The sequence below is a fragment of the Sparus aurata genome, chromosome 8, assembly GCF_900880675.1.
Source record: "Sparus aurata chromosome 8, fSpaAur1.1, whole genome shotgun sequence".
NCBI lineage: Eukaryota > Metazoa > Chordata > Actinopteri > Spariformes > Sparidae > Sparus > Sparus aurata.
The window spans coordinates 10,718,345-10,746,075 of NC_044194.1; the positions used below are offsets into that span (position 1 = coordinate 10,718,345).

The following is a 27,731-nucleotide window of genomic DNA, read 5'->3' on the forward strand; positions in this document are numbered from 1 at the left end:
TGAAAATGGTAACAGGGCTGGAACTACATCACTTTCTTCCTCCTATATTGTTGTTATATGGTGCTGTGACATTGGCTTCAGGTCACAGTGGGTCTACTGGCATTTTGCACCGGGGCTTCAGATGTCTCTGCCCCAGGTAAATGTGTACCTTTCTATCAGAGAAAGACACTCTAGGACTTCGTCATACACTAAATGTAAACCGGAGTCCCATTATTATTTTCCCATTATCATAGCAGTCTCTCAGTGGATTCAAAAATATGTCATAAAATGAAGGACAAACTGAAGAAGGCAGACAAAGGTAATAAACAAGCTGCAGAATATGATCAGTTAAATTCTCCCTCCTCCTCGACAAAACACTGCCACTCAGGTCAAGTCAATGTGTTCATCTTTGCGCTATAATTTCTTTGTTGTTGTTGGGTCTATTTTTAAGTGTTGTGTACAGCTTGGCAGATGAACACATAGTTAAATACATAAAACAAACTGAAAACATGTGCGGCTCAGTACAAGAACAGCTGTAGTACCAAATACAGACACACAAAAAGTACAAGCTACATTTATACCACAAACTTTATAACCATAAGAGACAATAAAAATCTCACCCCTTTGACTTATGCAGTACTTATTTCTGTCTGAGGTTTTTGTGTATGCACTGTATGTATATTCGTCTGTGAAGATTGCATCAAGGGAATGAAAGAGGACCAAAAGGAGACAGGTTTTCTTTTTCTTTTAGAACTGGATGAACAGTGAACAAGGAAATGGGAGAGAAAGGCATGCATGAATGGCAGCCAGTGGAGGGATAGCATAGTAAGTAAGAGTGTGTGTGTTTTGTGTGTGTGTGTGTGTGTGTGTGTGTGTGTGTGTGTGTGTGTGTGTGCGTGCGTGTGCATGAGAGTATGAGCTCCTCGTCCCCCAGGGTGCACACCCTGTCAGAGAGATCATAATAAACTGTCATCTGTACAGCCAGGGGCTAAAGTTCCATGCTGGTGCTGAGACCACAGGAAGACTGAAACACTAACTGATGCCATGCCTTAGAAGGTTTCTGTACGGTGAACGAACAAGCCTGAAGACAAGTGTGATTTTTTTTTTTTTTTTTTTCAACCTAAATAACAATGACGCAGGATCAGACACACTATCTCTCTTTACACACACAAACCTTATTCCTTCATATAGCCACATAAAGGTAAGAATATTCACCTGCTTGTTTAAACTTTTCTGTTGGTTTTAACTGCAGTTTATGATGCTGCCGTATCGTATTGTGTTACACTGACTGCATGTACCTTGTTTAGATTGTTTTATCAATCATGTTTATACCAATGAGGTCAAGGTAGGCGACATAAACTCCTCTCCGTATAGTGCAATATAGTTCGACAGCACCACAGACCACATTCCCCAAAATGATCATCAAGTTGAAGCAACAGGCCTCTCAAACACTTCTGACAAACAACTGAACGTGCGGGGCTGTCGTATGAGACTGCTTGCCTTTGGCTTGGTGGGGCAACATCTTCATCTCATAAAATTGAATTTCTAATACTACCAATTCGATTCACCAAATTTTTTTGAGGAGAAATGCAATTGTGTGTGTTGTTCTTTCAGTGCATGCAAGTTGTACAGAGTTGGTCAGAGGTGATGGTGGGCGTATAACTTTGTCTTTGTCAGCGGAGGCTGAGGTTCACATCCCAAGACCTAGTGTGTGGTTACGTTAAGCCAGTGAAAGAAGAGATTGTTGTGTCAGTTAAATGTTAGTTATGTTATGTGCGTAAACACATCAGGTCTTGTGCTTCAGGCAGTGTCGACTTTTCCAGTACTTTTCTTTCAATGCAAGACGACAAATTTGCCCAACCTTAACTGAACGCTGTGAATGTCAAACAAATTTATGCTATAGTTCCTATAAGTGGATATTGATTTGCAAAACATTTTTAAAAAGGAAATATATTGTCCATGAACATGTACTCAAACATTCAGTATGAGCGTTTTGTTACCTTCCTGATATGTTAATTGAGCATGATTCCTGTCAATAAAAATATGTCATCCAGGTGGCATTATGTTTTTTTTAAGCATTTTTTGCTGTGAATTAATAGTATACAAACATAATTCATGAGACAGAGTTTGTCTATCACATTTACAACAAAATACTAAATATTATAATATTTTATTTTGTATTGCTAAGTCTACATACTAAACTAGCAACTGAGTGTACACATACACACTATTTACAGAAAATGCTGTGTATTCAGTATGTGAGGCTCATCTTCTGCTGTGTAACCACATAACTCAGTGAGGGTAAATTACAAATACTTAATTCTTGACCTTTTAGTCCCAGTCACTCATGCTCTACAAGGTGGTGATGAGTACTGTAGGTTGTATCACAACCATACTTTTTAAAAACTTAACATGGATTTAGTGAGGCCAACATATGAGCTCTTGCGGCCCACCCACTCTCACTCTATAACAAAAAACTAAGAATGTCACTCGTAGGCATGGGGGTCAATTGTACATGCTCAGTCATTGCAGTGTCATGTGAGGAATTCTTCACCAACCAGCTCTCAATTTCATGGCAAATTTCCACCCCGGAATACATCTGTGTGGGGAATGTAAAGTGAAGCAGCAGGGGGCAGTTCTCCTGGATTAAGTCTGCTCATCAGTTTATCATTCATCAGACAGCAGGAGTTTCAGTATAGAAGAGAAAGGAGGAGGAGGGGAAAAAAATCCCTAATTTTCAACAGCCATACTTTTCTTTGTACTTCAGGATTAACGACAGGGCTGAGAGAACCTGATGAGTTTAAAGCTTCGGAGGAGAGCAGGGTGAAAGAAAGCCAGATCAGAACAGAGATACCATTAGAGAATCTCATAAATCAAGAGTGCTTATGGCGGGGGAATACACTCTTAAAGACCATCTGGACTAGCCAACCTTAACATTTATTTTGAGCTGTCTCCATTGGGAACATGCTCTAAAGGACAGAGTTTTCTCTAGTATCACTACACTTAAGGAGGCTCACTTTATTTTGTCTTCACGTCTATTTTCTGTCAGTGATTAATAAAGAATTGTCACGTTTGTAGTTCAACACATAAACCCTATCGTACATCAATTTAACTTCAAGGACCAGGGGCTAAACAGCAGCACTGATGTCCAAAGTACTGTATGCAGCAGTGTGATGAGGACCTGTCAGCCCTCCTAACACGAACATTATGTTAGTCAGGGTGACACCCAGGCTTCTCAGTAAGATAAGTGTGATTCTCTCTGAGGCCTTCACAGGCCGGGCCAGCTTCCTGCAGACACCTCTTCCTCTCTGCACTTCCTGATGTTATCATAATCCGGGACCCAGCGTGGACCTTTGTGGCTCATGGCCTCGTCTTCCGCTAGCACACGTGTGCGTCACATTATCTGCTGAGAGGCCAGACTTCGCATCCTGTCAGGTGGGGGAGGGGTCGTACAGCAATGTCGGGAACAGGAAAAGGAAGTGGACATGACCAGGATTAGGTGAGAGAATGGAAGGAACAGAGTACAATATCTATCCCCCGTCTCCCTTCAATAATTTATAAACAACCCTGTCATATTTTCAAAACCGTAAAAAAACAGGTTTCGTACTGTGTCAGCACGGTTAAAAGCATCTATCAGGAATCAAACCGACTGACCCCAAGGCGAATAAGTCTCTGCTTATATTGGTATCATTTCAGCGTCAGTCTAATGTTACAGTCTGACAAAGCTAGTTCTTAAGTCCAGTAGGCAGAAAAATTACAAGAAAAAATATGCTTCTTTGTGTTGTTGTGTGTTTGTGTTTGTGTTTGTGTGCTTGTGCTTGTGCTTGTGCTTGTGCGTGCATGTGTGCTTGTGCGTGTGTACATGAACATTGGCCCACCGCTTGGCTGCAGTGTGAGTGAAAGTCAAGCCATGAGCTTGGTCTGGCTCTCTACACTTAACTGGGCTTGGAGCTCTTATTTCAATGGAAGCCTAAGTAGAGTTTGACTTTGAAGGCTTTGATCCGGAGGCAATGCTATGGCATTTGACTTCTAGCTAAAAAAAAGCCGTGTGTCAGACCTCTGGGGTCACTGGGATCACTTATCGCTGCTGAAAATAACCAATGGCAAGCCACGATTTGGGGAATCTAAAAGAGGGCTGACATTAGCAGGTGCCCTGAGGTGGAATAGAGACAGCTACAGAGCAGGTCACTGACCTTGGACCACAGAGAACTTCTTTTTCTTTTTCTATCTTTTTTTTTTTTTTCAAACCCGAGGGCCTGGTTTCACTTAGCGAAAAGGTTCTTCAGCTGAAAATGGTGAACAACAGGACTACTTCACCAAGTGTATAAACCAGTACTAAAACACTAATAAGGTTCATTTTTTTAGATGCTTTGCTGTTCCCTTATGTTAAGCATTAGTATAAAAGCAATTATCAAAAGTTAGGTAACTAAATGAAATGAAGGTTACTGTTAGATGATAGGCACAACCAATACATAAATAAATCATGTGTTGGAAAGAATATAAATAGAAAAATCTAGAATGTGACTTTTGAGAACACATCATAACTTTGGCAATTCACCTGCACATTGTTGTAAATTATGGCTTCTGGTCATTTGCTTCTAAAGGGTGTAGTTAGTTATCTGATTTCCAAACAATATTTTAGTGCATTCATTTTCCAAATTTTCTTTCCTCTATATTGAGCAGGAAACCACTGTTGAACTTCCCAAGTCATGGCAGACATCAGTTGAAATAGTTAGTTTTAACAATGCTAAGTTTTTTTAAATCAGATTTGCAGTGGTAAATACTGCATGAGAATTTCATTGAAGAGAACAGGTGTTAAGTTATCATGTATCTTTGGCATAGAGTTCATGTGTGGCAAAATCTCTGTGCCAGATGCATTATATTTAATGTCATCACCTGAATTCTGTGTCTTTTATGCATATATAGTGATTGCAGTGCTACATTTGCTGGTTCAGAGATAACAGGTTGTATAAATGTGGTGGCTATTGATTTTTACTTTAGTGGTCATTCTACTCACAATCACACAAAAGAGAAATACAACTTTTTTGATGAATTAACCCACAGGAACAGAGATGAAAAACGACTGATGCCAGAAATTTTTGTTCTTACTTTGTCATAAAACAAAACTCTGAAAGTAAAGTAACCACATATGTAATTTCTTATTGATTGCTCTTAAAACCTATATGAATCAAGAAGAATATTTATGTAAAAATAAAAACAAAACACACAATAGTGATTCTCCTACTCACTCCATCAGCTCCCTGTGGATAAGTAGGCCAAAGGATACAAAAATGCACGTCTAGACATCTGGAAAAACTGCAAAAACTAGTTAAATGTAGTACGAGTGAAGTAACTCCAGACACTAGCAGTTGCTTTTTACTACAGGACCTTTCACACTAATCTCAAGACTTCTGAGTTGTTTTGTTTATCTTAGTTGAATATCACTGCTTGAGTGCTGGCCAATATTGGTAATAAGAATGGAGGTCATGTCTTTTCGTTCCTAAGAGATAGCTAAGATGGACAGTATGATTGTCTCCAAAGCTACGACTGGACTAAGTGATTCCAAAATGATCATCTGGACAAGAGAATCATTCGAAGAGGTTACGGGTTTTCATTCCCAAAGGGAAATTCAGGGCTTTTGTAGCACAAGGGCATGAACATGTATACTGCTGTTCAACCTCTGTCTCGCCCCTTTCTCTGTCCCCTGAATTGCCTGCAAAAAAATCAATGGAGCACAGATGCACACAACTGTGTTTACAAGTTCATCTGATGACATAATGCCACAGAGGATTAACCCCACGGACAAGCAGTAGTTAGGATTTCAAGCTGCTGAATTCATGAAATTTAAAATGATAAAAAAAGTCTCCAAAACAAGTCAGTATATAGAGACAATGTACTCCTTTGACCCTCACAAAATGGTAATACATTTTTTTTTTTAAACATGGTCTTGTCTGTTCTTATATTCTAATATTATTTCATTTAAAACAATTAAATACATGAACAAATAACTTAAACATTGTTTTATGGCAAAAATTTAACTATAAATCCTATGTTTTATGTTAACTTCTAGACTTTTGCCATCTGGGCAGGCATTTACAATTATAACATGGTGCACTCCAAGATAAAACTAGGGGGGAGAAAACATGATCTGAGCACATACATGCTCCCAAGAGAACAAGCCCATTTTCATTTTAATGACCCTGTGGCCTTTTCTCTTTTTCCACCATCAGGAAAGTCCTACAATGGTAAAGCTCTAAGAACAGCGAAATTGCCAGCGCGCTGTTTGTTTAGTCAAATGCTTTTGTGTTTAATGGTGTAATGAATATTGCAGGCTGCTAGAGAGAGGTTTTATACTTTTACTCTTGTTAATCCCTAAACCACACACTACCACCAACTCAGCTGCTGCTCACCCAAATAGAATGGTGTCCTAATAATGGTAATGACGGTGCCAATTGAGCCCTTGGAGCGCCATTATACAGACTCCCACACTCATTAGATTTGCTGCTAGGAAAAGCAGAGGATCTTGACCGATGTGCATGAAAGTTTCAACCACTGATTATTTTGACTGTTGTCCATTTTATTGTTTGTTGGGATTTTTGGCTAATCAATAGATCGTTTCTTCAATGAAATGTCAGGAAATATTAAGAGAATCCAACCACAAACTCCTCTTCACATGACTTGGTGACACCATTAAAATGTTTATGTCTATCCAATTCAAGCTGAATGATTCAATTTCTAATGGTCAAACAATTATTATGTATTTTGTTGGAGCACATTAACATTTTTTGCTTCACTTTAATGAAAACAATTTATTGGTTGGACTGGTAATCACTTAACATGAATGCTGTGATTTGTCCTTCAAAATAAATACATACTGCATATGTTTTGATTTCTGGATAGGCCACTTTATATGTTTCTGATTAACCTTTCAAAATAAAAGGAACAAAGAGTGGTTACCCTCTTAAAGTACTCTTTCACTAAACTCAAAACAAGGCCATATAAAAGAAAAAGCCGTCTGAAAGCCCTATTGTTTGTGTGTTCTATTAAGACAGGTCTAGAAAAATATTACACAAGCTGAAAAAATGCTTCTTTTCACTGATAACAACACATTAAAAGGGTGGAAAAGTCATGAAAGGGGAAAGTGAGGAGGCATGTGAAGGAACAGAGTGCACAAGGCAGACAGAGAGAGGAGAGACAGATCTATACATGTCAGGAAATAAGGTAGAAAAGGTTATTAACTTGACATTGATCTGTTGTAGCGGCAGCAGAGCTTGCCCTGTTTCTCTTTTGTTAACCTTTAAGCCCGAGTATACTCACAAATGACGGAGGAGTCAACTAACAGGTGTAAATTATGGATCGCAAGAGATCGAGCTACCTCTGTCAATGGCTGCTGCTGACGTGATTCCAGCCATGAAAAGATTTAAACATCAGTAAGGAAAAAAGGTACAATTTTACTGTGGACTGAACATTGAGTTTCCTTCTAGAAATCACAGCCAGTTGTGACACATAGTACTTAACTTATTCTGGATCGTATTATTAATGTGCAGTATATTTGTGTAATTATGGTATCGTATGAATCCTATGTCAGAAGCGGAACAGAAATCACTAGACTCTCACAAGTCCAGTATTCTTGCAGAGGTGTCATATCAGACAGATCTGCTTTACATGATTTACATATTGAATATAGAATGTGCAAAGTATAGTATCTATGTAGAGGTTTACGTAACCAAAACCACATAATCTCAATCTATCAAGCTAGTTCTGATCACATTTTAATCATACTGTAGTTGCCATGTAAAGTTATAATACATATCATTGATATTACAATAAACAAATAATAAACAGCTTTATCATTGAAATTTGACAACGTGGTCATTGAACATAATCCCTGGTTTTGTAAAATGGTCCAATATCACAGTTCTGTCCAGCAATACGTTCTTCTTACCTGTGTCTCTTAACACTGCATTTGTACATGACCTTCATTTTTTTGCACACAAACCACAGCTGAAATGCGTATTGGAGTGCAGGGTTTTTCATAAGAAAAAACATTGTGTTACTCCCAACAGTGTCAGACATAAAACCCAATTCATCTGCGTAATTTTTGAAAATACCCTCCTGACTAAACCTGGAAACAGTTTTCAAAATCTATTCAGGGCAGCTTTATATTTATCACTCTGTTGTCAACTCTTCCTGTAGTCGTTTCACACAGCAATCGTGATACAAATTTGTTTCTTGTGAAACACAAACAGGAAGTGATAAGTTAGTATCAACATTGTGTATACAAATCAATAGTATCTTATGAGAGTTAATTATCGGATCACAAACTAAAACATCAAGGCCCCCACAATAATGCTGGTTTCAGTAATAAAGGACTGTTGTTGCACATTGTCTGAGTAAATGCTATGGAAACCTGGTGATTGTGGATCAAGTACTATTATTCAAGCAAAAGCCACTAACCAAATTGGCAGCTAGTTATTTAAGTAGTTGAACTGTACATAGTTAAGGTAAAGTGATTTGAAATTTGGGTTACACTGTAAAACGTAACAATGAGGGCACTATCATGGAAACAGGCTTTATAGATGCACTTGTGTTATATATACACGTCTCAGATTAAAAGGCAAACAATCCTGAATGTGGATATGAGCTTTACATGAATGCTCAGAAGCAAAGTGAATGTAAACTAATCATGATTTACATAAAACGACATTCACTGCAGACAGACAGGTCGTGTAGTACTCCTGTACTGCACATCAACAGTAGATGGCCACAGCCCAGTGAGCACTTCTAGACATCCATCATGTCTCTTTTTTAGTCCATGAAGATGGCACAGACCTGATGCACTGAATGAGGAACTATTTGTTCTTCCATATGCCAGTACTTGTAATCGGTTTCTCAGGATCCTGCCAAATGTTGCCCTTTGCCAACTAGGGCCACATGTTTCCACAAAGGAAAGTCTGGCAAATAGTGCGCTGATGATTTTGTAATTTGGGCATATAGGAAAAGTCCTGATATCACCAAAGTCAGTTAAGCATATTCTTGTTAAGTCTTACTTAGTGTGTTCTGTTCTTCCTGCATTTTTGTGCAGCATGTTGATTTTTTGGACAAATTAAAATCATAAAGAACACAAATTATGTGTTCAAGGCCGGTAAAATGGTGTTTAAAATATCAAAGCAACCGTATATGTGTGTGTGTGTGTATATGTGTTTGTATGTATATATATATATATATATATACATATATATATATATATATATATATATATATATCTACACACACACACATATAATAAAAGGAGCAAAATATTTGTTCTTTCTTCCTGCCTGCATGAGATGCCAGCCCACCTTAGGGCATGTTGCTCTGACTGCTGACACCAACAACCTCACACGTCCTTCTACTTACGCTGTTAAGGCATTGTAATTTCAAGATGTGGGATTGTTTCATTGGCCACACTAACTGACTGAAACTTAGCCAGTCTCACAGGGTTGGCAGGGCTGCTAAATAAACATGCATTGGTTGGTCAGGTTCACAACCTTTCCAAAAGGTACAACCATGGGCTCTAATGGAAACGTTCAATGTTGCGCTAAAGGCAGTTTTTTTTCCCCTTTGTCACACTCCTGAATTTCATTTACAAAGAAAAAAAAATGTCCGCAAACAGAAACCAAATGCAGGTAAACATTTATGGTAAACAATGAATATTTGAGTAAATACATGTCTTGCTTTGTCACAAGGGTCATGCACCACGATTAAAAAAAAAAGAAAAGTTAAACATATACATATTATAATGTCCTTGCACAGGTGTATGTGGAGGCACTTCTCAGAAATCACTCCATTGTGTATTCTGGTGACTCATTTTCAGAGAGGAAGTAGACCCCAGGGGTGAGTTGACCCGAAAACAGCCAGGAAATTTGTTTTTTTTTTCCTCCTGAACTTGGCTATATCTCACTTTCTAGAGGTGCCTGTCCCACTCACTCACTCTCAAGGACCAAGCCAATCTCCCTTTGTAAATAGAACTATGTTTTATAATTCCCCCTCTCTCTCAGATGACCATATCAATAATGCAGAGGAACCGCATCTGTCCGGGGCCATGAGATTATTTCTCTGATTTGGGCTGACAGTTATGGTAATAGTTTGGCAAACAATCTACTCTAGCAACAATGACCACAGATTACAGCTGTTTTCAGATCAAAGAGACTGCAGCGAGGCCCATGATTGATTGCTCACCAAGAGACAGAGTCAGCCAGTTCAGCCCCCCACATCTCACTTTTGCCTCTCTGCTCTGATAATGGAAAAATTCCTTTATTTCTAATCTTCCTGGGAATTCTGCTATCCTTTAGATACCAGGGGTCTCACCGACTTAAAAATCTTAACACTTCAACAGGTCACATTCTATGAAACACGTTTTTTTATGCATGAGTAAACTGTCAAAAAAATGTTTTAGTTAATGCACCAATACCACTTTTACTAATATCTACATCGCCACATTGAATTATATTGTAAAAGTAGCTAGCTTGCAATTTGAGACCTATGAGTGGCACAAGAAATAATGCTCATTCAAACTGTCAACAAACGGTGTAAGGTATAGATACAAATTTCTCCCATCTGAGAATTTCCTTACATAAAATCCAAAAGGTTGATAACTTAAATCCAGTTTCTTGCAATAGATTTATTTTCCCTGCACCGCAGTAGCGCAGCGCTTATTTATTTCGCTTTTCATTTGTTGTCCATTGTTTACAAGCATTTTGATATTATGCAATTATTACATATATGCCATTAGGTTTAGTTTATATAATTAATATATTTGTTTATACAAAACCCACATAAACACATCCTACTTCTATTGCTGTTGCTAGGTGTTAACAGGCCATCACCAGACGTTTTTACAGCGTACACTCTAAAAATACTTTCTGGAAGCTTAGCTTACCTCTGAAAATGTTTGCAAGGTTAACTGTGATAACATGTCAAAGGCAGTGTTGTGCTGCACGAGAGAGAAAGAAAGTGGGAGCATTTTTAATCATACTTTTAATCACCTCACCAGTGTTCACATCTTTCTGGCACCGTTTCTTTGAATAGGACGTCCCTTTTCTGTGGCCAGTCTAAGCTTGATAGCTAAAACCTACAGTCAAAAACGTGTTGGATGAGGTTGTTACAGTTTAGTCCTTGTTCTAATTACCACCACTGTGTGAGTGTGCTCTTAGACTTTTATACAGTTTTTAGTGCTTGACAAAAATATACAATAAAAGCTAGCATATGGATGTCCAATATTCTGAGGAAAAATAACTCTTTTATTGTTTTAGGATGTATCCTATAGAAAATAATGTACACCGAAGTGTATTTCATAGTCCTCCAGTACCAAGCTTTTCAACATAAAACATGGCATATAATATTTATTCCTATTACCTGGTGTCATACTCTATCTTTGCTCTAGCTAGTTACCTCTAACACGGTGATCTGTTTACTTTATGCTTATTGAGACTAACTATATGGCCAAAAATAGATCATGATTTTGGTCATTATGATTTGGTCATAACATCACTATGACTTCAGATGCCCTTGGATGTATACAGCACAGCCCTTTAACGAATAATATCGCAGTAAAACTGAGTCTGACACGTTCGTGGTGCTTCATTGTTTTTTAGTAGGAGCAGTTTGTATCTAAATACCTCAGATATCCAACAAAGAAGCTCATTATTTATTAATGACACAAAAGCTGTAACACCATTTGGCTAATATAAATTTGCATATTTATTAAAAAGGCGACATTTGTGATTAATGGCATCCAGCCATGTCACATGTGGATGAGGAGAAAATCATGGATCCTTGATCATGTTCAGCCTGGATCAGTACGGTAGTATTCCCACACTATTTTCTACCAGGAAGAGTATGAATTACTGGTCATGCAGTATTATACCCATTATGCAGGGGTACACAGTATTGTTACTGCAAATTGTTTCATGTATAAGTACAGCGCGACCACTGATCTTGTGTTTTGAGCAACATATGACATCAACAGTAACTGCGGGTTAGTAGACTGTAGTGAACTGTAAAATACTAGGTGGGAATACTGGCTTGTCTACCCTTGATTCAAAGGGGAAAAATAAAAAAGAGAATAAAAAATTGTCTTGACGACAAGGACATTGTCAGATAAGTGGAGAAGGGCAGTCAGAGAGCTATTTAGAGTGACGGTAAATGGCCTTTTTACCATTCCAGCTACCCCTGCCCCCCTTCCCCCGTTTAGGGATGGCATTAGAGACTGCAGACTGACATACATTTTTTATAGCTTCATAAAGTCGTCCAATGACCAGGTCACCCTTCTCATAACTAGGGAGCAGAACGCTTGAAAAAAGCCATTCATCACCATGAAAGGGCCTGCTTGTCCAAGCGCCTTCAAACATGCACACAGTCTGGCAAGAGACGCTCAGCACAAATGCTAACGTACTTCTGCCACTAATGCCAGATGACCTTCTCACATCTATTAGCGGGCTGGCTGACGCAGAGGGCAGACACGAGCCCCTCTTGTCTCCTGCAAAGATTTCAATGACAAGGAATGGAAAATATCATGCATGTTAATGGCTGTTGCCACCAACAAAGCAATCTCTGCCGTTTTTTTAAAAAACAATACAAGGTAATGTCAGGTGAATATTAAATTATCTGTGATTAATCACACGTGCAAGAAATCTTTGTCTCCAAATATATTGCCCTGTAAATTAGATGTTATTGTAGAGGTGCAGTTAGAGGTAATATAACAGAATAACATGACATGCTTTTTTAAATGTGTCCCCTTTGATTTGGCAAGCCAGAAGGACCTCCGGTGCAGAATTGGAACGCCCCTCACAGACAAACCATCAGACCACCAAACCCCATTAGTGGGCAATTAGTGACAGCTGGTGGGTTGTCAGCTTGGTAATGGCCTCAAAAGGGGTACCCATGGAATACAAAAACTACCAGCAATGCAACGGTTTACACCTTGGCGATAAAAGTCAAAACAGATAGCTTTGCAGTATGGAAACCCAGGTCCATCGATCTCCATTTTCAGATCTACAAAAATGTACAATAACTTATCACCAATGAGTTATCGCAATTTTAAAAGGCATTGCACTATTACAAGAAAAAACGTATAGGAGGACAGCTTTCGAACGCTGAGCCTTGTAAATGTAGATATATTCGGCTAATCTCATTTCAGCCAAAGGTGTGCTATTTTAGAGCTCTACCAGTTCCTCCTCTTACTGGCCTTTCATTTCAAAAGCAAGGGCTAAGCTGTGAGAGGCACCCGAGGTGGACGGGCAGAGAAGGAGGAGGAGGAGGCGGAGGAGGAGGAGGAGGAGGAGGAGGAGGGGGTTGAAGTAGTTTAATAATTTATTTAAGAGGGAAAGAAGGCAGCCAAGGGGAACAAATAGTGTTTCTCCCAGAACCAAGCCCTTCTGACCCCGGCCCTGCGTACCTGAAGCCCAAGCCCCATCGCATTAGTGAAATTCTTATTTGATGGCATTTTAATATTCTGCCTTGATGACTTTTTAGCAACATTTACTTTCGGAGGTCTCGAGCGCTTCCCCCAGAGGAAATGAAACATGTCAAAACCCATTACGAAAAAATCAAAATTTAAATACCTCAGCCGTGTTAGCGGTAATACACACAATCCCCACCGCTCAGAGGCAAGGCTCACAAACACTCATCTGCTTGCCGGCTCGTAATGAGTCTGTTTGATGGGTAAGCGATTTGTGGGTCACAGAGCATACGTTACAGATCCAATTTAACCCTTGATTGCTTGTACTCTGGAGGACCTGGGAAAACGTGTTATTGAAATTTAATACCAGATCATTTCTTCTTCCTCCCATGCAGGGACAAAGGTATGCTTACATGACTCCTTCGATGGCCTGTGCAGATGGGGGAGGCAGTGGGAAAAGCAACCAAGGAGGAAAAGGGAGCGACAAGACAATGGAGAAAAACAAAGACAATTTTATGCATGAAGGTAATCTTTGCCTCATCTGCAGGTCTTGCTAAACACCAATCCAATTAGCCCCTGAAGGCGCAACACTGAGCACAACTCAATTGAGTGTGGGTTTTCTGTCATGTGATATATCGCTTTTATAAAAATGTTTATTGCGGTTTGCTGTCAATTGTCAGTTTTGACACTGAAAAAAGATGATGAGGGATTCAAGGAAGCTGTTTCTTCTCTTTTAAAAGGACATAGCCGTGTTATTTGGCACAGTAGCCCAAGATGACAAACATTCACACCAAAAGCACTGAGTGTATCCTTGAGGCCAAAGAAACATGTTTCCTTTCCAAAAACATTAACAAGGCCATTTTTTTTTGGGGGGGGGGGGGGGATATTTCAGATCCTGCAATGTTTACACCCATGCTTTAATCAGTTAGCTGCTTTGCTCCTTGTCTCCGTACAGCCAACAACTGTTGATCAGTGAAATAGTGTAAAACCAAGAGGCCTAATACAGCTTGCACATTGGCATGGCAGCCCTCCGCAGTCCGTGGGAATTTGTATCATGATTCTCACATGCTTGTACACTCTCTAGTAAAGCACAAAAATGACCAAAGATGCGATAATCAAAACAATATGGCACCACTTGTAGCCAAAAACTCAGTTACCTTTCAATCCCAAAGTAAAATGGATAGAACGACTGGAAAACTTCAACACGAAACCAATGCATCATGAAAGTTTTTAGACGGGTGTACATATGTGTACAGTATCCTCATCCATGAGGCTATTTATCATCCAAATTACCCATCTTTCATTCATTCACTTTCAAAACAAATGCATACGATCCTCAGATCAAGAGTTTTATCACAGAGGGCGGTGGTCCAATACCACTTTTGTCTACAGGGGGTGCCAGAATCAACAAACAAATGAATATACTTCTAGCTGCTTTTACAAAAAACGCTTTGCTTATCCCAATTAGCAAAGAGCTATAATTGGACTGCATCCCAGACACAAAAGCGTCAAAGAAGTGATAACAATTAACACATTGCCATTCTTTTATAATGTTTTACATGCTTGTGGTGGGTAAGACAGGAGTTACATGTGCCGCTGAAGCATCCTTCAGCAACACACTGAGCTGATGAGTCACCATTAGTCACTCTGAATAACATCTTTAGCCAACAGCTTAATATGTAAATAGCCAGTCATGTGACGTTCTGGTCCGGAACCAAAATCTCTTCATGTTTAGAGGTGTTCTTTAGTTGGCAAAGGAAACTCTTTAGTTTAAATGACCCATACAAGGTACAGTACATATTAAATAATGGTAATGTTTTTGTTACATTTCATTTTGGGAAATCTGAATAATACTAGAGCTCTGAATGGACTAGAGACTTACTGGTAAAGGGGCTAATTGAGAGCTCAAGTGAGCAGTCAGCAGGCTGGCATGGCTCATTCACAGTATTTGTCATTAGACCCGACTGCAGGGAGAGAATAGAGTGCACTGCACCATTCGTGTGTAACCAAGATTTATGCTAATGTCTCCCTGCATATGCTTATTCTACATATCTATATTAAACTTAATAGACTGTTACATTGCTTCTTAACCTCGGCTTCCATACATGATTACCTTTTCTGATTTCTTTGCAAAATGGCATATAAACACGGGGCAGGGATTTTATCAGCGTGTCAGTGAGTTTGTTTCCAGTGGCAGCCCATGGCTCTCATAATCGTTTTGATACTTCAGGGACTCTATCGAGAATGCCTGCCTTGGAGGCCACAGTTAATATGTCACTCTGTAAATCTACCAGAAAGCTGAGAGGACCTCTTTCTTACTCATTTGCCCAGAAGATATCTGTGATTAATTATAACTTGACACAACTACTATTCTTCAACAAAATTATGAAATATTATAACAGCATATTTTTGGGGTATATGAATTCTGCACTACTTTCTACAACAATGCAAAACCCTCAGTTGAAAGAATTCACAAATTAGGTAAGAAATATGAAAATTCACTTAGTGCTATGTGGAGAAACTCTAAAAGTTGTGTATATAACAACCTATCAAGTACAGAGAGGTAAGTTAACCTGCAGGAGTGTAGGACATGGTAAAATTGTGATTATTTTGACATATATTGTAATAGTTTTTCATGTCACTATGAAACCTGTGATGCAAAAATGGTAATTTCCACAATGAAAATCATGATGTCGAATTTGTTCGGGTCTGTCCTAAACAAACATGTTTTCTTACATCTGGAGAACAACATTTGTAGGTCAGGGAATCTCAGCAGCCCTGCAGTACTTCATAATAATACTGTTGGGTCACATATTTTACATTTATTGAAGAAATGGCAGCTTTGATTAATTGTGCAGCCCTAGTTAGGCGTACACACATTCCTCTCAAGTCTACCAAATCTTACAATGTGGCCACATCGTTGTTTAAATATCAAGGGCTAAAAACTATGATGTATGGTAGACTGTTGTTAAATGTAAAACTGTCAGACTAAGGGCTCAGACTTGTTTTACTGTGGGTGTATTTTTGGAGCATCTTAACGGCGAAATGACATTTTCCAGAGGTGCAGAGAGGAGGATTCATCACCCAGGCCCATTTGGCATTTTGGTGACTCGCCCTCTGCCGAATTTGGTGGAGAGCCACAGCAGGGGTGTGTCATTGGCGAGCCAGCTCTGCAATTTTGGTGTCAAGGATGACAATGTTTAGCACTGTTCACCATCTGCCAATTAGGCAAGCTCAACAGCATAGAATTTCAGTGGAAAATACAGTTTTAATCAGGCTATGGCTATATTGTCAGCCAGGCAGAATATAGACTGATGGGTTATATATGACACTCAGAGGACATGGCTTAGTCCACAAGTGTGTGTGTTTTCTCTTTCTATGTTTTCTCTGCATATTGTGCATCTGATTGTGTTTGTGCTTTCAAAGCAGCTAAATGTCTTCTACTGTATGTGAGATTTATTCAGAAAGATCCAGCATAACTTGAACCAGTCGGAAACAAATTGAACACTAGAGACCATCTAGCGAAGGGATCACACAGCCATGATGCCCATCAACACCCTGGTGTTTGGACACATGAGTACTAAGGTGCTGTTATCCTGATTTTGGAGCTCTCTATGACTAAATCTAAATACATTTAATTTTCTTATGTATTCCACTAAATCATATTTTTCTTTATAAGAGAACCACAGTGGTGTGAAAATACTGAAAAAGCAGTGACACCGTATTCTGCGTCAGTTTTGTATCTTTAGCATTTAAACATTTTACTTTAACAGGCTTACATGTTTTACTGAAGCCAGCTTACAAAAATCGGCACTTGGTAACCTACTGTAACCACTAGGCTGTGACAAAAAAATCCTTTTCTACAATTATTTTGGAATGTGTTAGTATGTGCAAACATAATTACATGTGAAATGTTATTCCAACATTTTACTAATGAGACTGATATCTTACTGATATAATTTGTAGTATCTAACAACATTAACAGTAAGTGATTTAAATATGCATAAAATGGACTTTAATACAATGTTGCTGGTGTCTTTACAGCAAGCTGCAGGAAGCCACTTAAGCAGCATGCAAAGCTGACCAGAGCTCCACTTGCCCTATACAGACCCCAGGCTCTCACTTTACACACCATACACTTTCAACTCCCTTTTCCCCCCACACTGCCCATTTTGCCAGGCTCTTGACTTACAAATTGCTGCTTTCTAGGGAGAAGGAAAGAAACATTTGAAAAAAGCCTACTCAGGACACTCATGTCGCTATGCAATACAGCAGAGCTGGTCCTTGGCTAACAGTCAGCACATTGTTTCCGCTTGTCCCTCAAAGTACTAACCTCAGCGCTGTCAATAACCTCTCTATCCATTCTCTAACCTTCCCATCTTTTCAATCTACTTGGACGACTTCCAGGAACCATGAAAAAAGTTGAAATGCCTTGGACATAAGCCCTCAATAGCTCGGCGTAATTCCCTCTTTAAATGTAAGACAAAAATATCAAGGCTCTTTAGCATGCCAATGAGACTGCTCAGAGAGCACTGTTCCCAGTGGACGGGTGACAGGAAGAAGGGCAAGTCCTTCCTTGGCATAAAGAGGCCCTGTGTAGAGGAAAGACATTCAGCCAAAGGGACCATTTGAGTTGATACAATTGCATGCAATCACCCACACAGTATGCTAAGACAGAGATATTTAAACTCAAAAGGCAGACAAGCATTGAAACCTACATCTGTTCATTCTACTGCAGAGCGTCCAGTACATAATAATATGCTTTATCATATAACGTATCTCAGCACCAAGAGTCAAGGTCTCATCTTGTAAATGTTTTTAATCACCTGCAGAACATTTACCCTTTGGTTCAGATTTGGTTTCATAACAGCAACCTTTTAAAACTCCAATCTCATTGAAAGCGGCACAAGCTTTTTGTGTGTCTGTGTGCATGTGTGAGTCTGTGTGTGTGTGTGTGTGTGTGTGTGTGTGTGTGTGTGTGTGTGTGTGTGTGTGTGTGTGTGTGTGTGCGCCACTGTGTTCTACCTAAAACCTAAAACACCACTCCACTCAACAGCCTCGTACATTCCATCACGCTCACCATGGCTAGGAATTAAAAGAGTAATCCAATGAAATATTAATTAAATTATTGTGGGGTTTTCACTTAAGCGCACCATTTTCATAATTGTTCCATAAATTATATTTTCCAGTACATTTGCTTTAGATGGATAATTAATTTCTGGCTTTACCCGTTTCAATTTGATTTTGTTTATGGAAAAATGCAGAATGCAAATGTGTGTATGTGTGTGTTCTAACACAAACTTAGCAGAGCTTTTAGCCCTGTTGAAATGTGATATATTGTTTTTCTCTACTGTCTATTCAACTGTATATTTTCAAACAGAAGTAAGGAGATGACCGAGGCCAAAGATATGCATATTACAGTGATAAGGAGGATTGCAGGCTTCAAGATGAACCATAGTTTTGTGCCTCCACACAGCTTCTGGCCAAGCTCCTTATACATTATAATAACAATTAAAACTATATAACCACAAAACATTATTTTTAAGCACAGACACAAAGATGTAGGTGAAGTTAGGCCTGTGGAAGAATCACCTATGTCTTTGCATAACCTGATAACAACATTGGCCAAAAGCAAACAAAAAGAATTATCACTCAACTTTGCTGTTCCTTCCAGTTCTATGAAGAGTTGTAGAACCGTTCAGCATATTGTTTTGGTTTTGCACCTTTTAACTTATATAAAAAAATAAAAAATAAAGATTGAACTATACTGTTACACAGCAGGCAGTCATTTTCAGCAATAAAAGGTTTTGACAAAACCCACTGGATGCTACCTGCATAATACCTTAGGAGTTGGTGGAAACAAAAGAGTGACTGTGAGAATTATATTCATCAGGTGGACAGTTATTACACTCAAAATGAATGTTAATGTTGTGCGGTGTCTGCTAGATGTGTAAATAGGAGACTGTTTGCAATACATTAAAATGCACAAGTTATACATAACTGAACTGAAGCATGTCTAACCTAAATCCAATCCTAGTATATATTTAATCTTACATATTTTATTGGTCAGTCACCATGCTGAAATCTACATTAAATACAAACATTGTAGCTTTGTAAAAATGTGAGCATCCTCATTTAAGTGAAATAAATCAATTTAACTCAACAGTTATGAAAAGCGAGAACACTGAATTGACAGACATTGGCAACTCATTTAAAAACGCAAACCTACATCTTCATATACACGTGTGTAGCCAGCTCCTCCATGTTTATCCTATGATATTTTCTTGTTGCTAAAAATGGCAGCTCAGGCGCTTCAGAACCTTTTTTTTTTTGCGAGGCCACATTATCATTTCACAAGGCAAAGACAGAAGGCAACATATGCCAGGCACTGTCCTTTGGTCCCACAGACTCAAAGTATTCATCAAAAAGCTGTGCTCTCCCATGAGCCTGCTGCCATATGCCGCTGGAAAATGTCACCACTAAAAGTCATAATACTTCACCAGCTTCAGATCCGCATTTGATATTCCTGTTTTTCAAATATTGGACTCCGCATCTCATACTTTGGAGATATATGCTGCCCAGTAGTGAATATAAAACAATTGTAATCATTGGCCTTTACATCTAGCAGGTGCAATCTTGGTGTGTCTATGTAAACTTGGATTGACATGCATCATCTGACCCTGAGTTTAGGTGTGATATTATTGGGCCTTTTTTATCATAAGGTGACTACAAATCTGTGTGAAGTAACTTGATAACTGTTAAATAGATATTGTTAAAACTTTTGGCCTTTTCAGCAGGAACTAAGAACTTGATTTTATGGTTTACTTAGTATTGGGGAAGAAATATGATTATCCAAGGACAGTATGTCTCCAAAAAATAGGAGGTCATAAGTGTCTTGTACAGGCGTTAAAATTTGGACAACGATGGTGATGATTGCTCTTCGAGCAATCTTCTCATAGTCTCTGCAACCTAGATACTCAAAGCTACTGTAGATATGTCTACAGAACAGGGCCCGTATTCACAAAGACTTTTATCTTAACGTTAGGAGTACTCCTAAATCGGACTAAAAGTTTTTATGTAGGAGTTGTTTCTTAAAAGTAATTCACAAGAGACCTACTTTTAGTTATGAAAACAGTGAACTCCTAAACTAGAAGTAACTCTCTGTTGCTATGGATGACGTCAATTTATAAGGACACACTTAGAAGCGGTGACAACGGTGATTGGTTGTTGAGTGACAGGGCAGCCCATTTAAAAGTCATTTAGGCTATGCAATGCATGAAGTGAAAATAAGGAAGTTGCCTACAAGCCCATGACAAAGTCTATGAAAAGATATTGGATAAAGAAATGTATTTATGAGGAGAATTAGGTGCAGACAGACATGATGTCATGTTGCCCCTCCAAGATCTTGTTTTATAAACTATCTCAACGTAAGCCATCGGTGTCTCTGAGTCTTCTTCATCTTTCCTGAACGATCAAGTGAGCCGAAATTCCACAATACTTAGTAACTTCAGACCAAACAACTGTTGAACTGTAATTATTCACAACAAAGAAGGCTTTGGAGGAGCTGAAATTGAGCATGGATAACCAATTAGGATTAAACTGTATGTGTAGCTGGCAGATATAATTCTCAACATTGGAGTGTTCCTCCATTGATTTTGTCTATCTGAAATCTAATTCAGATGGAATTTACACACCAGTACAATATATAGTCTTAAAATGTAATGTTTGTTGCAATCTTTCAAGAGGGAAAATAGTTACATCAGTTGTCTTCTCTTACCTAAACCGGGGAACAGGTGAACAATAATATACCATCTAAATGAAGGTAACCTGCTGAGAACATATTGTGATGTCACCGATGAGATATCTGTAACATCCTACACTGTCCTTGAAAAATCCCCCTGACATGTCAGTGACTGCTTGAATAACCGGAAATTTTAAATGGAAGTGACATCTACAGATTATAATTTTATAATTGGTCTTGAATACCAGGACATGGGTCCTTCGTGGCCACTCTTCTCAGATAGCACTAAAACCTGCTTACATTTGAAAAGAGGGCTACAGTTTGCATGATGGCCCACTGCGGGGTACAGAATTCAGGTGGGAGGGATAATAGTCTTGTTTTAATCACAAAACTGGCAACCCAAAGCAGACAGTGCAATGCAAAAGGTAGAGTTATGTACGTTATGACAGTATTTTCTCTTCAAGCTGTATTCAGCTTTGTGACAATAGATGTTCAATTATATGTAATTATCCACATTCTGGGAAATAGTATTGTTATACACACACTTTAAAGGTTTAAAGGAAATTATGGGGTTTTCCAAAGGAGACCATTTGGCAGTCAGGAGCATTGAATAATGGAATTTTTTAAACGGTTAAAATCGGTGTTTTCCTTATTCATGCATGGGCAGAGGGACAGAGAGACGCAACACTATTCTGCGTGTTAGATGAGGGAGCTGTGCTGTTATCTGCTGATCCCAGAACTTCCCTTGGAGCACCGGAGTGGGTCCGTATCACGTAGTGCACCCTGCACTGGGACTGTGCAGCCTGCTGACAGGAAAGCTCGATTAGCGAGCCACAAAGAGGCCAATATAGAGGAGCACTTCCTCAGCCAAAGGGGGTTCGTCCGGAGAACACGCTCCAACCCTCTTTCCTGACAGGGGACAGTGACAAACACACACACTGGCTGGCCCACCTTGGGGAATGCATGATGGATTGGGATTTGGTTTCTCCAACACATGTGCATGCAGGAATCCCAACATACAACATGACACGTACACACAGTATAAGTCATGTGAGTAAATACATACACCCTTTTTTCAATGGCAAAGAGACTTTCATCTTTGTTCTACTACTAAAACACAACTGTTTAGTGGATATGGAAAGTAACAAAGTTTACATTTTTCAAAGAATACTGGCAGTATTCCAGAGAAAGAGATGAGTATGTTTGGACTGGCCCCAGCCCTGCGCGTGCTGCCTTCGCTCAGACAATGGGATGTAGATGTGGAAGTGGGCCTGGGCCAGATGAGGAAAACGAGATAGCAAGGGTGGGATGACGGGTGGAGGTGCGCTGAACAGAGACTGGTAGGCTGTTATGGGACCTTGTGGCGGAAGGGCATTGTTCAGCAGAGGAAAAACACAACAACAATAAAAAACAACTCTTCCTGAATCTTTTTATATGATTATGTAGAGAACAATTGAGTGGGTGGGATCCGCTACTTTGAGGATATTGAAAGAAGCCTCTCCTTTGAGACCTGGAATGATCCTTTCACACCTTACTCTGGAACACAAGCAGGAAAATAAAACAATGCGAGTTGCTGAGCAAGAAGCATATTGATCAAGAACAGCGTGTCCATTGAGAGAGATTACAATGGCCTTTGCCCTGTGACACATTAAGCAATGAACCAAAGGTTAATGAGGGGAAAATTGAATGATAATGGATCTATTTTTTCAAAGATACAGCACATTATGCATTATGTCTTGGCATAATGCAAAGTCAATCAGTATTAAATCAAATTTAACTTAAATTTAGCTCATCCCAGGCCAAAAGTAGCTACTGTAGAAGGTAGCAAAAACTTTTTCTAGTCCGTAACATTTGTTCACTTGTTGTGCGTAGCTCATTTTACATTGTATATCTATCTATCTATCTATCTATCTATCTATCTATCTATCTATCTATCTATCGCAGAAGGCATTAGTCTGAATTGAATGTATGACAGTATATACTATTTACTGTAGTACTGTATGACTGAGCATGTAACAGAAGGAACAGTAAGTTTGTTGTGTGCGTGTGTGTTTATAATTGTATGCTGGCCACATGGTGTCTAGCTCTGTGTCCATTTTTTTCAGCTAATACTGCTTGGCTGTAGATTTCACTAACCCTAAGGTCATGCACCTGATATACCTTTGAATCCCGCTGTTTGCTGGAGTGTAGAATCCTCTCAGGGGAAAGACGCGTCCACAGATAAGAGTCTAGTGTGATGTTGCGAATCTTGGCCCTGAAGGCCCAGACATTGGTTTTCTCTTCATCTCGTTTTCACATTTTTGCAGCTTTCCATTGATTTAGTACGAGCTCAAGTCATGGGCTATTCAAGCCGGGGTTGTATTAGCTAGGGTGCTATTGTCTGTACACAGACAGCTGGGGATACAAACATTCAAGATAAGTCCACATTTTATCAGTGTAGGTCAATGTAGACACAGTCGACCTGTTATCCCCTTCACATACTCGATTTATCAGGATTCCATTAAGATCCTTGAACAATGTCTACACAGCTGAGAGCTCTTACAAGAGTAATTATCAGAGAAAGGATAACATACTGGCAACACGCTGAAAAATAAACATTCAAAGTGTCTTCAGAAATTACCTTCTTACAACTTTATAGTCTGCTCCATTAGGAGCAAAACTCAAGGCCAGTAGTTTTGTCCTTAATTAAGGTTTGGTGCTTGTTACTGGCTTGTTGTGTAGCTTCACTTCATCAGTGTGAGTACTTGATCCTCAGGTGACTGTTGTGCATTCTGTCATGTTTTGGCTGTTTTACTGGTTGGACTGACATGGTTAAGAATTCCCAAACAATGTAAATAATGTTTTAAATAAATTTAATGTATCATTATTTATATTTAATGCTCTAAGTTTGCAAATACATGTGCCTTACCTTATAAGCTTTTGCCATTTATGTTTTGTGTAAAACTGAGCTGAAATAATCTAAACAAATGGGGTATTGATACCTACATAAAAACCAAACTGTTATGTTTCTATGTTTTTGTTTTTCTAACAGACAGCAAGAATACATGAGCCTTCACCACTTAACTCATCTATGTATCTTATACAATATTTTACAAACATGTCATAACTGGTCAATAATGGACTTCATCACATTCAGGCAAATATACTAACATTTAATATATTTAATGAGTATTTTATTGAAATGTCGAACAGAATTTAATGTTGAACTGAATAGAATTGCAACTGGCAAACTGCGATTCTGAGCATGTCTAAAACAGCTAACGTGAATAGACACAAAAACATTGAATCAATCAATATTTTTTCAGCTGAGTGTAAATTTCAAATAATAACAGTAGTGGAAATACTGCCATTTGTCTATTTGACAAATTAAGTGAACGGTGGAGAAAATAAGAAACCAGCGTATAAAGGAACCTTCTTACTGCTAAAGAGAAAACCTGAACCCACAGACCTCTTTCTTAAAGGTAAACATTTATTACTTCAGGGGTGCCTGATGGGCGGTGAGGCCCGCACTTCACCAGGCTGTAAATGTCATCTTCTCTTTGACATGTTAGTGACAAATGAGTCAAAGCTCTAGTGGCAAGAGAGATGCTTTGCCCTTCCATTCTATGGTCCAGGCAACTAGCTGGCTAAAATCACAAGCAGTGCTTCACTGCATGCTTAAGTATATATTTGCAAAATCATATTACATTGATTGGACTAGTCCTCCAAATTGTTGCTTTGTTATTACAGAGTGGGTGGAATTTTTTTTTTCCTGCTCTGTTTGTTGTTGTTTTTCATTTTTAATGAAGTTTTTAAATGGCTGAAGGCATGATTCCTATTTATGTAAAAAATATTCAAAGATACATAAAGGCAAGAAGACCCCTTATCATTTATGACATGAAGTAAACAAGTTGTGATAACCACTGATGAGAAGCATTGTTTGAGAGTTACAAATGTGATGCCATGCAACAGCCTGAACAACGGTGATAGATTGTCAGGGCAGCTGAGCAGTTGTGTATAAACAACAGCATATATTAATTCAAAATGAAGTAATGCATGTATACTTTTTCCTTTTCAAGGTTTCAAATCCCTTTGTCCATGAATGACTTTGTACAGGTAACTTTTTATTGTCAGAACTAAAACTTAGGTAGATCCTGCTCATTATAAAAGAGCACAATAATCTCTGAGGCTTTTTTTTTCTCTTGGACTAACATTAGGTTGCCTTCTGGAAGTACTGACCTGGGCCAGACAGCGAGGCTTCAGAACTGGCAACTGTCTCTCCACGCCATTAATCAGGCACACAGAGGACTGTCTTCCATCCAGATGGGGAGCCTCTCTACAACCAGAGAAAAATAAGCAGGCTAATTAATTCTTATTGTTATAGACAGAGGGAGATTAGATGGAGAGAAATTGAGAGGGGAACAAGGAGAGAGAGCGGAGACTAAGTCACCTTTAACGAAGCCCTGAATTCACAATATATTCTACCTACATGGTCATTGTTTCTCCAGCAAAATACATCAGTGACTTCAAATGCCGTATGACTGAATGAAGAGGCAGAGCGACATCACGGCTAGAGGTTAATGAATGATAAGAAGCCTGGAGCACTCTGGGACACAGTGTGGCAGTGATTAGACAGGACCAATAGGATGCAATCAAACTTTTGAGTCCACTTTACAAGGATAAGTGATATAACAGAGGATAATTCCCACTGGTTATATTACTATGCTGCGACACTAAATACTTATCCGCACTGATACCTAAAGAAAACTGTGGCAGACTACATACATCATAGAATTCAAGGGGATATCTGCAGATTTGTGAAATCGTAGATGTAATTGTTGTTGTGGCAATTTACACAAAAGGGCAAACATAAAGTAAAAAAAAAGCTTCATATCATGCACGTCCAACCTTAGCAAGGGGCTTTTGTTTCTTCACCGCTATGACTGCATAAGCATTAGACAAGGTAATGAATGAGAAGATAACACAATTACTAAAAAAACAAAGTCAACTAATAGGATTTCTATCAACTTAAATTAACAATAGTGTTTCCAAAGAATTAATTCAGACAGGGTGGGCTGCTACGGTAATCAATACTCAATGCTCATTATTCATCAGTATGCAGCTCTTATGGGTGCTCAGGTGGACCCGTCTACATTTTCCGGGCTTGCTTACATGACAGCATTTCTACAAAACAACTTTTGATTAAGTATTTTTTGAGCACATGAGAAGGACAAAATACTCTCTTAAAAACTTATTTTATTAAAGTCCTTATTTCATATAACTGTTTTGCAGAGACATCTTTCTAATTGGGTATTAGATATGACAGAAACCAACAATAACCTGTGTAGCACTTGGATGAGTCTGCTGCGCGGGGCTAATCTGCCAGTATTTACACAAAACCATCTGAAACTAAGAAAGGAACTCTGTGCAGGTATTACACACAGTGTTTGTGTGCTTTCCCTGGAGTCACGATAGGATAATAAAAAACTAAAGTTGAAGTCAAGTTTCACAGCCTTTCCAGATGGCTCTGTTTACATGGGGCAACAACTTACTGGTTTTCTTATCAAATGTGAATTACAGAGAGGATACGAGCTCCTGTTTCATGATAATGAAGCAGCAAGTTAAAATGTGAAATAAATTTTGCTATTTCTTAAATACATGAAGGGAACACTCAGACATAAGTGGAAAATATACTTGTGTGCTGTTTTACTAAAAATGACATGAAAAGGACAAATTAGGGTTTTCAACATGTTTAAGTCTGACAAGCACAAAGAGCTGGACGCAAGGGGAGACAGTTTGACCTGCTCAGTCGAAAGTAAATAAGAACACAACACACACACTACTGTATGTCCAAGCAAGTCGCTAACACCTCACTATTAAAGCTGAACTTTGCAGCTTTACCCAACAGCACAGACAAGATGAATTGTGTTACGTACTGCAGTTACAAACAGTGGATAATGATGGAGGATGTCTCTAGTGTGCTTGCACAATTATCTCATCTACCCTGAAGCCTCAACTGGCATCTGTGGTTCGCTACCTGAAAATATGGCACACATGGAAAGATAGGATAGTGACAGAATGACACCGCCGTGCTTTGGTGAGACAGCATACAGCACTGCTAGTGTTTTATGGGTCCACACACAAGCTTGATTTTCAAAAATGTATTGCATCCATTAGCTGTGTGTGGGACCGCACCATTTAATCAAATTAACAAAGTCGAGCAACCTTTCTGGGCAATAACTCTTACTTTGTTCATTTTTAATTTAGTTTAATTCAGCACAAATGTTGTTTATTTTTGTTTTAAGAGATGATTAATATCAACTATTATTATCAGTATTAAACAGTTTCAAGCCAGGATCAGTGCCATGTCATCTCTGTCTTTATTTCAATGAACTGGGTTGACTTATCACAGGCATTGGCAAACACACTAATTCTTACAAATGAAGACACTTTTTTTAAAAAACTAAAAGTAAATTATATCCTTGATAAATAGCACATACTCTGCTCAGATGAGGGCTTGAAAGATACACTGATGGTGGTGACTGCCATGCAAGGGGCCGACCAGCACATCAGGACCAGTTTGGAGTTCAG

General features: G+C 38.8%; 2 long non-coding RNA genes across 2 annotated transcripts in view; one reads left to right on the forward strand and one right to left on the reverse strand.

Moving 5' to 3' along the window:
- LOC115586181 (uncharacterized) overlaps positions 1-27,731 on the reverse strand; it is a 141,972-nt gene that overhangs the window by 60,692 nt on the left and 53,549 nt on the right. Inside the window, exon 4 of the long non-coding RNA XR_003984832.1 lies at positions 25,380-25,476. This is a non-coding gene — a long non-coding RNA (uncharacterized LOC115586181). The remainder of the gene's footprint in view (positions 1-25,379; positions 25,477-27,731) is intronic.
- Positions 975-27,497, forward strand: LOC115586182 (uncharacterized). Its single transcript, XR_003984833.1, has 3 exons — positions 975-1,180; positions 13,816-13,945; positions 25,358-27,497. It is a non-coding gene; the product is annotated as an uncharacterized LOC115586182 (long non-coding RNA).